Below are 11,634 nucleotides of genomic sequence, written 5' to 3' on the forward strand. Positions count from 1 at the left end.
TCTAGGTGTTTTCCTGGCCCCCACTCACTGCCGACTATGCTGCCCCATTGACTTGCATTGGGTTTCGTGTTTCGGTCGATCCCGACTTTACGTCATAATCGGGCGATTTCACTCGACCCGACTTTTGAGATAGTCGGGTTTCGCGAAACCCGGCTCGACTCTAAAAAGGTCAAGGTCGCTCAACTCTACTGTCGATAAAACATTGGGCCGAGTGCTATCGATAAAACATTTGGAGAGTGCTGTCGATAAAACATTGGGTCTAGTGCTATTGATAAAACATTGGGTCTAGTGCTGTCGATAAAACATTGGGCCGAGTGCTATTGATAAAACATTGGGAGAGTGCTATCGATAAAACATTGGGTGTAGTGCTATCGATAAAACATTAGTAGAGTGCTGTCGATAAAACATTGGGTCTAGTGCTATTGATAAAACATTGGGAGAGTGCTGTCGATAAAACATTGAGTCTAGTGCTATTGATAAAACATTGGGAGAGTGCTGTCGATAAAACATTGGGTCTAGTGCTATTGATAAAACATTGGGAGAGTGCTGTCGATAAAACATTGAGTCTAGTGCTATCGATAAAGCATTAGGAGAGTGCTGTCGATAAAACATTGGGTCTAGTGCTATTGATAAAACATTGGGTCTAGTGCTGTCGATAAAACATTGGACCGAGTGCTATCGATAAAACATTAGGAGAGTGCTGTCGATAAAACATTGGGTCTAGTGCTATTGATAAAACATTGGGTCTAGTGCTGTCGATAAAACATTGGGTCTAGTGCTATTGATAAAACATTGGGTCTAGTGCTATCGATAAAACATTGGAAGGAGTGCTATTGATAAAACATTGGGAGAGTGCTATCGATAAAACATTGGGTCTAGTGCTATCGATAAAACATTAGGAGAGTGCTGTTGATAAAACATTGAGTCTAGTGCTATCGATAAAACATTAGGAGAGTGCTGTCGATAAAACATTGGGTCTAGTGCTATTGATAAAACATTGGGTCTAGTGCTGTCGATAAAACATTGGACCGAGTGTTATCGATAAAACATTAGGAGAGTGCTGTCGATAAAAAATTTGGGTCTAGTGCTATTGATAAAACATTGGGTCTAGTGCTGTCGATAAAACATTGGACCGAGTGTTATCGATAAAACATTAGGAGAGTGCTGTCGATAAAAAATTTGGGTCTAGTGCTATTGATAAAACATTGGGTCTAGTGCTGTCGATAAAACATTGGACCGAGTGCTATCGATAAAACATTGGGTCTAGTGCTGTCGATAAAACATTGGGTCTAGTGCTATTGATAAAACATTGGGTCTAGTGCTATCGATAAAACATTGGAAGGAGTGCTATTGATAAAACATTGGGAGAGTGCTATCAATAAAACATTGGGTCTAGTGCTATCGATAAAACATTAGGAGAGTGCTGTCGATAAAACATTGGGTCTAGTGCTATTGATAAAACATTGGGAGAGTGCTGTCGAATTGTCGATAAAACATTGGGTCTAGTGCTATTGATAAAACATTGGGAGAGTGCTGTCGATAAAACATTGGTTCTAGTGCTATTGATAAAACATTGGGAGAGTGCTGTCGATAAAACATTGAGTCTAGTGCTATTGATAAAACTTTGGGAGAGTGCTGTCGATAAAACATTGGTTCTAGTGCTATTGATAAAACATTGGGAGAGTGCCGTCGATAAAACATCACATAGCACTCGGCTGTGTTATACAGTCGTGTGATCAGCAAACACTGATCGGCTGCAGCCTTCACTATTTATTATGATCAGAAACACAATCATTTAATATTCTGCTCATCTGCATGAGGGTATTTCTCTGGAGCAGGTGTAGTAGATGCAGATATGTTTTGGATCTACACAACACATGCACTTTGGCAAGGATATCAGATTCTTACAGTTTTCTTACAGGATGTGATTTTTACTCCTTGTCCTTTTGCACCCAGTCCCGACTTTCTTCTTGTCTTGTGAAATACTGCTTTTATTATTGAACATGTGGTATGCAGCATTACGTTGTTTGTTTTTTTTTCTTTTCTAACCTCACTATTTACAGGAGAACATTACATTGCCGCAGCGAGCCAACTAGGTCTGCTTATTTAACAGCCGTCACACTCGCTGCCAAAGCTCGTATTACCAAAATCTACATAAAAGAATACATGTGGGCAACACCCACAAAAAAGGAAGTAACCTGTCTGAGACTCCAGGCTATTACAACATCAAACAAATAAGAGGGTAATTATCCTTAAAGTGAACAATAGCGATACACTTTGTAAATCATGATTTGCTTTTAATTCGTACTTGTGCCTGCCACATGCCAAAGCGGGAACCATTGCATAATAAGTTGTTTTTTCATAATTTCCACAGATTAGGATTTTTATTAATGCCTGTCAGCAACAAATACTAGGCATGTGTTTCATTAACTGTTGCAGTAAGCTGTGCCAGCTCTGACATCATGGCTGATGTAAAGGCCGCCTCACATGCCAGGAAGAAGATGGATTGCTAGTTCAGCTATTTGCATCAAACTGCTAATAGCTTGTAAAAAGTGTGTTTCCCAAAGCCTCTGTTCATTCAGATATTTTCTTTCTCTTTATTTACTTACTTATTTTGTTAAAAGAAATATTTAAATAAGTTTTGGGTACTTTTTTTTTTTTTTAAATGCCATAGTAACGTGATGCTAAACAGAGTCTCAGTTTAATGGATACAAAATTGAAGACTAGTTAAGGCTACGTTCACATTAGCGTTGCGCGCCGCTGGGTCGGCGACACAACGCACGACGCACAAAAAAACGCGCGCAAACGCACGCAAAAACACTGCGTTTTGCGACGCGTGCGTCGTTTTTTGACGAAAATCGGACGCACGAAAAATGCAACTTGTTGCATTTTCTTGCGTCCGACGCTAGCGTCGGAAACGATGCACGTGTTGGAAAACGCAACAAAAAAAACGCACGCGTCCCCCATGTTAAACATAGGGGCGCGTCGCCGCTGCGTCGCCGACGCAACAGCGATGCACATTAGCGGAACGCTAATGTGAACGTAGCCTAAGGGTGGTTTCACACTTGCGTTTTTGTCTGCAGCGTTTTTTTTCAAAAAAACGCATGCGTTTTTTTCCCTATATTTAACATTGAAAACGCATGCGCTTTTTTGTGTACGCGTTTGGTCGCGTTTTTTGACGCATGCGTTTTTTTACTGCATGCGTTCATTTTCTGAAATGCTACTTGTAGTATTTTTAGAAGCGTTTTTTGGACCAAAAAAAAACGCATGCGTTTTCATGCGTTTTTTTGGGGTCAAAAAATACATTGGAGTCAATGGGGACGCATGCGTTTTTTGGTGCATGCGTTTTTTGCGGTAAAAAACGCATGCTTTTTTTATTAAAAAACCAGAAAACACACTGATATGCCAGCCCCCAGCATAAAGATGATAAAGGGAACCTAACCCTACCCCTACCCCTAACCCTAACCCTACCCCTAACCCTAAGGGATCCTAACCCTAACCCTACCCCTAACCCTACCCCGAACCCTACCCCTAACCCTAAGGGATCCTAACCCTAACCCTACCCCTAACCCTAACCCTACCCCTAACCCTAAGGGATCCTAACCCTAACCCTACCCCTAACCCTAACCCTACCCCTAACCCTAAGGGATCCTAACCCTAACCCTACCCCTAACCCTACCCCTAACCCTACCCCTAACCCTACCCCTAACCCTAAGGGATCCTAACCCTAACCCTACCCCTAACCCTAACCCTACCCCTAACCCTAAGGGATCCTAACCCTAACCCTAACCCTAATCCCTTTATGGTTAGGGTTAGGGGTAGGGGTAGGGTTAGGGTTAGGGTTAGGGTTAGGGGTAGGGTTAGGGGTAGGGTTAGGGTTAGGATCCCTTAGGGTTAGGGGTAGGGTTAGGGTTAGGGTTAGGATCCCTTAGGGTTAAGGTTAGGGGTAGGGTTAGGGGTAGGATCCCTTTAGGGTTAGGGTTATGATCCCTACCCCTAACCCTACCCCTAACCCTAACCCTAACTATTTCTGTTTATAGTGGGTTTTTTACTTTATTTTGATGATTGGCAGTTGTCACACATTTTTCTGCATGCGTTTAAAAAACGCAAACGCATGAAAAAACGCATGTAAACGCGGTTAAACGCCGCGTTTTTTTCACCACATGCAAAAACGCATGCGTCAAAAAAACGCAGCGTTTACACGCGTTTACATGCGTTTTTTCACCATGCGTTTTTTTGCATTTTTTACCGCAAAAACGCACCCGAAAAAACGCCAATGTGAAACCAGCCTAACACTAGATACATTGATGGAAAATGGAAGCTAAAATCTTACACTCTCTCCATACATTATAATTGCTTTTAAGTAATTGTCAGGTTTTGGACAATCTCTTTCCATGTATTTCAGTGACAGTAAACTACTCACGATACCGCAGGAGGAATTAAAGGGAATCCGCCAGCAGGTTTTGCTGTGTAATCTGATGGCAATGTGAGGTCGGGCCAGATACCCTTATTCCAGCCATGTATTATCACTTAGTTTACTGTTGTGATAGAATCACACATTTTCTCTGCTGCAGATCTAGCAGAGCTCACAATGCTCAGCCATGTGTAAACCCATCCACACCACAGCTTTTCGGCTGCATTGTGTAGTGAGAGAGCAGCAGCTGCTGGCATAGTTGGACTAGGATGCAGGAGGACAGTTGTCCTGCAGTCGTAATCTTATGATTGTATTGAAACAGCAAAACACAGCTCAGTAAGTGACACATCGCTGTAATCAGGGTTTCTGCTCCTATATTACGGTGCTCTCAGATTACATAGCAAATACCTATGTGACAGATTCCCTTTAATTGGCCAATCAAATCTTACATTTGCAAGTCAATGCAAATAAAACACCCATGAATCATGTACGCATTCTATCCATGTTTTTTACATTCTATCCATGTTTTTTAAATATTAGATATTTATAAAAAATATAGATATTAAAATCTATGGCGCTATTCACATATATTTTTGGGGACCGTGTGTCTGTAAAAAAAATCGTGGAGACGTCCATTTCTCATTGGACTCACAAATCGAAATTACCCGAACGAGTCTATGGGTCTGTGAATATCACACACAGCACACGGATGACTCGAATAACACAGTAATGTGTAGGAGAAATTTATTTATTTGATCACATGTGAAAATCACTGATGATAAAAAATGACACTGACCAAACACTTATGAGACTCCGATCCAAAACACTGTTGAAGCCTGGACCAGTTTTTGCATAAGTGATAAATCACAGACGTCTGAATGAGTCCTAAAGAGTCACATTAAGGTCTCATTTAGACGTCAATGAAAAACAGTTCGTCAGTCAGTGTTTTTCATTATGTTTTCTCACGTGAAAAAATAAATAATTAAATGGCAAAGCTTCTCTGATATGTTGATATGTTAATCGAGGATATCACATACATTACACACTGATGTCATCCATACGCCCTTGATTGTCATGGACCCACAGACTAGTAAGTTTAATTTTGATCCATAATGCACATCAGCTCTTATGGAACTATGCAGGTTTCCTTGCGTGGTATCCATTGAGAAGGTGAGCTGATATTTTTCTCTTTTTTAGCATATCCTACGAGTATGTCCTATTGTGCATAAATATGTGATGAAGAGACCTGAGTAGTTTTGAAAGCAATTAGTTGTTGCTATCTTTTCAGTTAGCCATTAAAAGGTATCAACCACTGAAGACTCTCAAATTTGCACATTTTTTCTATCTACCGGCTAACGTGGTACAAAAATATATTTTTTCTGGTGTAAAAAATCGACCAAACCCATCTGACTTGAATTTCAGCAACCCCTCATCACAGCAGCTGGGTTCTCACACTATGCAACGTGAGAAACGCCAGTGACTGAAGCTCCAGTCTATGAAGCTTCATTCTTTAAAGGAACACTATCACCTGAATTTGGAGGGAACAATCTTCAGCCAAGGAGGCGGGGTTTTGGGGGTTTTGATTCACCCTTTCCTTACCCGCTGGCTGCATGCTGGCTGCAATATTGGATTGAAGTATACAAGTACTGCAATAGCAATTAATCACTGCCTACATGCCTGCGCTAATCTAAGCTGTCCATCCTAGATCAACTCTCCCTGAACAGCTTCCAGAGGAAACTTGATGACGCGATGTAGTCTGCCATTAACAATAACTCCACTAGCCAACATGGCTATGGCATTACTGTGTATGGCAGGCAATCCATGCATGTTTATTGGCTGTCTAACAGGTGCAAAACATGCGGGGTGCGGACTCAAGCATTGCACTTGAGCACCCGTGATACTCGATTGAGCAACAAGTGTACCAGAGTGCCCCAATGCTCTATCGAGTAGTAAACAGTGACGAGCACGCTTGCTCATCACTAGTCATAAGTACATGTTACTTTGTCCTGCTCATTGAGATCAGCTGTTTCACAGAGGTAGAATGCTTCCTCTCTCAACCCATTGCAGTACAATAGACCTCTGTGCTGCCATGATTTTAGACTATTAGATCCTGTCTGACAAGGTGTCTGATACGCTACCTGTCAATTTTAGGTCTCACTCACAAGGCAGTTTTTCATGAACGAATTCTATTCAGTTTTTTCACTGATGGCACTCATACCTATGACATTTTAAAGGGAACCTGTCACCCCGAAAATCGCGGGTGAGGTAAGCCCACCGGCATCAGGGGCTTATCTACAGCATTCTGTAATGCTGTAGATAAACCCCCGATGTTACCTGAAAGAGGAGAAAAAGACGTTAGATTATACTCACCCAGGGGCGGTCCCACTGCTGGTCAGGTCAAACGGGCGTCTCCGGTCCGCTGCGGCACCTCCCATCTTCATTCCAAGACGTCCTCTTCTGATCTTCAGCCACGGCTCCGGCGCAGGCGTACTTTGCTCTGCCCTGTTGATGGCAGAGGATAGTACTGCAGTGCGCAGGCGCCGGAAAGGTCAGAGGCCCGGCGCCTGCGCACTGCAGTACTTTGTCTGCCCTCAACAGGGCAGAGCAAAGTACGCCTGCGCTGGAGCCGTGGCTGAAGATCAGAAGAGGACGTCTTGTAATGAAGATGGGTGGCGACGCAGCGGACCAGAGACGCCCATTTGACCTGACCAGCAGCGGGACCGCCCCTGGGTGAGTATAATATAACGTCTTTTTCTCCTCTTTTAGGTAACATCGGGGGCTTATCTACAGCATTACAGAATGCTGTAGATAAGCCCCTGATGCCGGTGGGCTTACCTCACCCGCGAATTTCGGCGTGACAGGTTCCCTTTAAGGGGCTTTTCACATGTCGGATTTTTTTCTGGGACCAAGTGGTCCATCCAAAAACTAGGAGACATGTCCAATATTGATCCGAGTGTCAAATCAAAATCGTCAGTGCAAGTCTGTAGGTCAGTGGGAAAATCTGACAGCATTCGGATGCCATCAGTGTGCTGTCCATTTTTCACTAAATAATAGATAGTGGAAACTTTATTGTTTCTGATCAGTAAAAAAATTGATGAAACTCTTATCAAACTCTCATGAAAATCTGATGACACTCTAATGAAAATCACTTATGAAACTTGGTTTGTTTTTCAAGTTTGTCAAAAAAACTAACATCTGAATGAAGCCTTAGGCCATGTTCACACGATCCTTTTTTTCTTGCGGAATTGCCGCGATTTTCCCGCTGCGGGTCCGCAGCTGTTTTCCATGCAGGGTACATTACATTGTACCCTATGGAAAACAGGAACTGCTGTGCCCACAATGCGGAAAATAAAAAAAAAAACCGCGCTGAATAGCTGCGGGAAAAAAGAAGTACCATGTCACTTCTTTTTTCGGAGCCGCAGCGGTTCTGCACCCATTGACCTCCATTGTGAGGTCAAACCCGCAGTAAAACCCGCAGATGAAAAAAATATCTGCGGGTTTTACTGCGGTTTGTGGTGCCGAACCGCTGCAGCAGGAAGTGCGGGGAAGCGGGCGGAAGTGCGTGGGCGGAGTGTGGCTGCCCCCCCGTGCTCCGATCCCGCCCCCCCGTGCTCCAATCCCACCGCCCCGTGCTGCGATGCCCCCCCCCCAGTGCTCCGATGCCCCCCCCCGTGCCCTAATCTCCCCCCTTATACTTACCCGGCGTCCCGGTGTCCGTCCGGCCGTCTTCTCCCTGGGCGCCGCCATCTTGCAAAATGGCGGGCGCATGCGCAGTGCGCCCGCCGAATCTGCCGGCCGGCAGATTCGTTCCAAAGTGCATTTTGATCACTGAGATATAACCTATCTCAGTGATCAAAATAAAAAAAAATAGTAAATGACACCCCCCCCCCTTTGTCACCCCCATAGGTAGGGACAATAAAAAAAAATTAAGAATTTTTTTTTTTTTTCCACTAAGGTTAGAATAGGGTTAGGGGTAGGGTTAGGGGTAGGGTTAGGGGTAGGGTTAGGGGTAGGGATAGGGTTAGGGGTAGGGTTAGGGGTAGGGTTAGGGGTAGGGTTAGGGTATTTTCAGCCATTTTAACTGCATAGAAAACTGCATAAAAAAAAGGATCAAAAAAAGGATCAAAAAAAGGATCAAAAAACGCATCAAAAAAGGACAAAAAAAGGACCAAAAAAAGGACCTGCGTTTTCTGTCAAGAGCTGCAGTTTTTTAAAAAACAGTCCTGAAAAAAAAAGGATGGAAATCAGGAACGTGTGAACATACCCTTACAGTGATAGACTATGTAATGTATGCCTAAGTGACCATAAGATTTCAATTTCAAATCCCCAGAGAAAATAAGAAGTATTTTAGAAAAAAAAAGTAAAATTTAAATGTTTTCGAAATGTTCTAAAAAACAATAAAAAAGCTTCCCCAAAATCCAATTTTTTCCATTTGAAAAATATATATTTAATCTAGGGAAAAAAACAACCCCCAAAAAAGAAACATATTTGGTAGTGCTGCATCCATAATAATCTGTACTGTAAAACTATGTTATTATTTATCCTACACAGTGATCGCTGTAAAACAAAAATATGAAAATCAATACCAGAATTGTTTTTTTATTCACTCTGTCTCACAAAAAAATGAAATAGAACATGACATCGAATGTGTCCCAACATGCTACCAATAAAACTAAAAAACAACAGCTTGTTACTCAAAAAATAAACCATCATAGAGCTAAACAACAACATAAAAAGTTTTTACTCTCAGAATATGATGCAAAAAAATTATCTTTCTTGAGCAAAAGCAGTACAAAATAATATATGTATATATATATATATATATATATATATATATATATATATATATATACTGTATATATATACAGTCATGGCTGAAAGTGTTGGCAGCATCCTTAAAATTGTTCCAGAAAATGAAGCATTTCTCCCAGAAAATTATTGCCATTACATGTTTGGTTACACTCATTTATTTCCTTTGCGTGTATTGAAAGAACACAAAAAAAACAGTGAAAAAAGGCAAATTGGACATAATTTCATATTAAATCCTAAAAATGAGCCAGACAAAGTTATTCGCACCCTTAACTTAATGTTTGGTTGCACACCCTTGAGAATAAATAAAAACAATCACTCTTTTCCTTTAGGCTGCTGTCACACATCAGTTTTTTTCTTTCAGGCACAATCCGGCAGTTTCAGGCACAATCCGGATCCGTTTTTTTCTTACGCCGGATCCGTTTTTTCCCCATACAGTTGTATTAGCGCCGGATTGTGCCTGAAGGACATGCGTTTCATCCGTTTTGTGCCGGATCCGTCCCTTCAGGCTTTTTTGCCGGACACAAAAAACGTCTCCTGCAACGTTTTTTGTGTCCGGCAAAAAAGCCTGAAGGGACGGATCCGGCAATAAACGCATGGAACGGATGTGTGAATGAACGTATCCGGCGACTGAATCCGTTTTTTATACATTGAGCATGCCCAGAAGCTTTGTTTTTGTTTCTGGCATGGAATCTCTCTCTCTCACCCATGCGCAGTACAGAGAGCCGGATCCAGCTAAAAAACGGATCCAGTGCATCAGTTTTTCACAATTTACACCGGATCCATTTTTTTGCAAATTTGACGGATTTAGCCTGAAACCAAAAACCGGATGTGTGAAAGCAGCCTTAACCATCAACAAGCTTTTTATAACTCTCAACTGGAATCTTTGAACACTCTTCTTTTCCAAACTGCTCCAGGTCTCTCATAATAGAAGGGTGCCTTCTCTCAATAGAAATTTTAAGATCTCTCCACAGATGTTCAATGGGATTTAGGTCCGTACTCATTGCTGGCTACTTCAGAAGTCTCCAGCGCTTTGTTTCCATCCATTTCTGGGCGCTTCGTGAAGTATGTTTGGGGTCAGTGTCTTGTTGGAATACCCATGATCTAGGATGCAAAACCAGATCTCTAACACTGGGTACTACATTGTGACCCAAAATCCATTGGTAATCTTCAGATTTCATGATGCCTTGCACACAGTCAAGGCACCCAGTGCCAGAGGCAGCAAAATAACCCCAAAGCATCTTTGAACCTCCACCATATTTGACTGTAGGTACTGTGTTCTTTTCTCAGTAGGCCTCATTCCATTTTTGTTAAGCAGTAGAATGATGTGCTTTGCAAAAAAATCTTTATCTGTCCACAATATGTTTTCCTAGAAAGATTTTGGCTTACTTACGTACATTTTGACAAACTGCAGTCTAGCTTTTTTATGTCTCTTTGTCAGCAGTGGGGTCCTCATGGGTCTCCTGCTGTAAGCAGGTGACCAGATACAATGCAAAGACAGAGACAAGACAGAAGTAACCAACTGAACTGTTTATTTCCTTAATATGATGGAAAATTATGGTAACTATAGCAATGGTGAAAAATGCAGAAGAGGGTATCTACAGCATGAAATATACACTATCAGATATGCAATAAGTCCTCAGGTTCACTCTAACTATTATAACAGTCTCTTGTTATATATTCTTATAACTTTCTAGCAGAGATGGTGATCCCGGTAATATGAGAGTAACTGCACTGCTTCTTTCTCTAGCACAGGCCTTAGTGCGAGTCTCTGTTTTTTCCCGCTAGGTAACAAGTCCCCCTGACAAAGTTTAACAAGGCTTGCTGGGCCTCCTTCACTTAAACAGGCCTCCAACCTGTCTGTTGTACTAGCCCAGGTCAACCCTTGTACCGTATGTCAGGGCTGGAAGCAGCGACCCAGCTCACTACTGTAGGCATCCACCCCCGAGCATAGTTTCCTCACGGATCTTTGGTGGTTGACCTATAACTGATGTCTCTCACACCCGGTGGGATGAGGATTGGGCCTTGACTTTTGATTGACATCGTCTGGGCTCCGGGTCTTGAAAGGCGCGGACCTAGTCCTTAGGGCTTCACTTGTGTAGTCTGAACTCCGGAATTTGCCTGGTGCAGGTCTGGTTGTTGGGCTTTGACTGATGTCATCTGTATCCCAGAGATCCTCTGGCGCTGCCTGGGTTTTGCTTCCAGGTGCGCTACAAGCCTCTGGTTCACGTTTCCTGTCATAGCCTGGGACCCTAGACTCAGCATCTCCCTTGACACATGTCCTGTCCATGCCTTCTATTGGCACCAAATCTGTTCCAGTTTTAGTTTGCAGACCTTTTTTACTAGAGAACTGTGTCATCAAGATCACCTGATCAGCTGCTCCATCCAAACTCTTCCCTCCTGAAACTCTT

This window comes from Ranitomeya imitator, chromosome 4 (assembly GCF_032444005.1).
Source record: "Ranitomeya imitator isolate aRanImi1 chromosome 4, aRanImi1.pri, whole genome shotgun sequence".
NCBI lineage: Eukaryota > Metazoa > Chordata > Amphibia > Anura > Dendrobatidae > Ranitomeya > Ranitomeya imitator.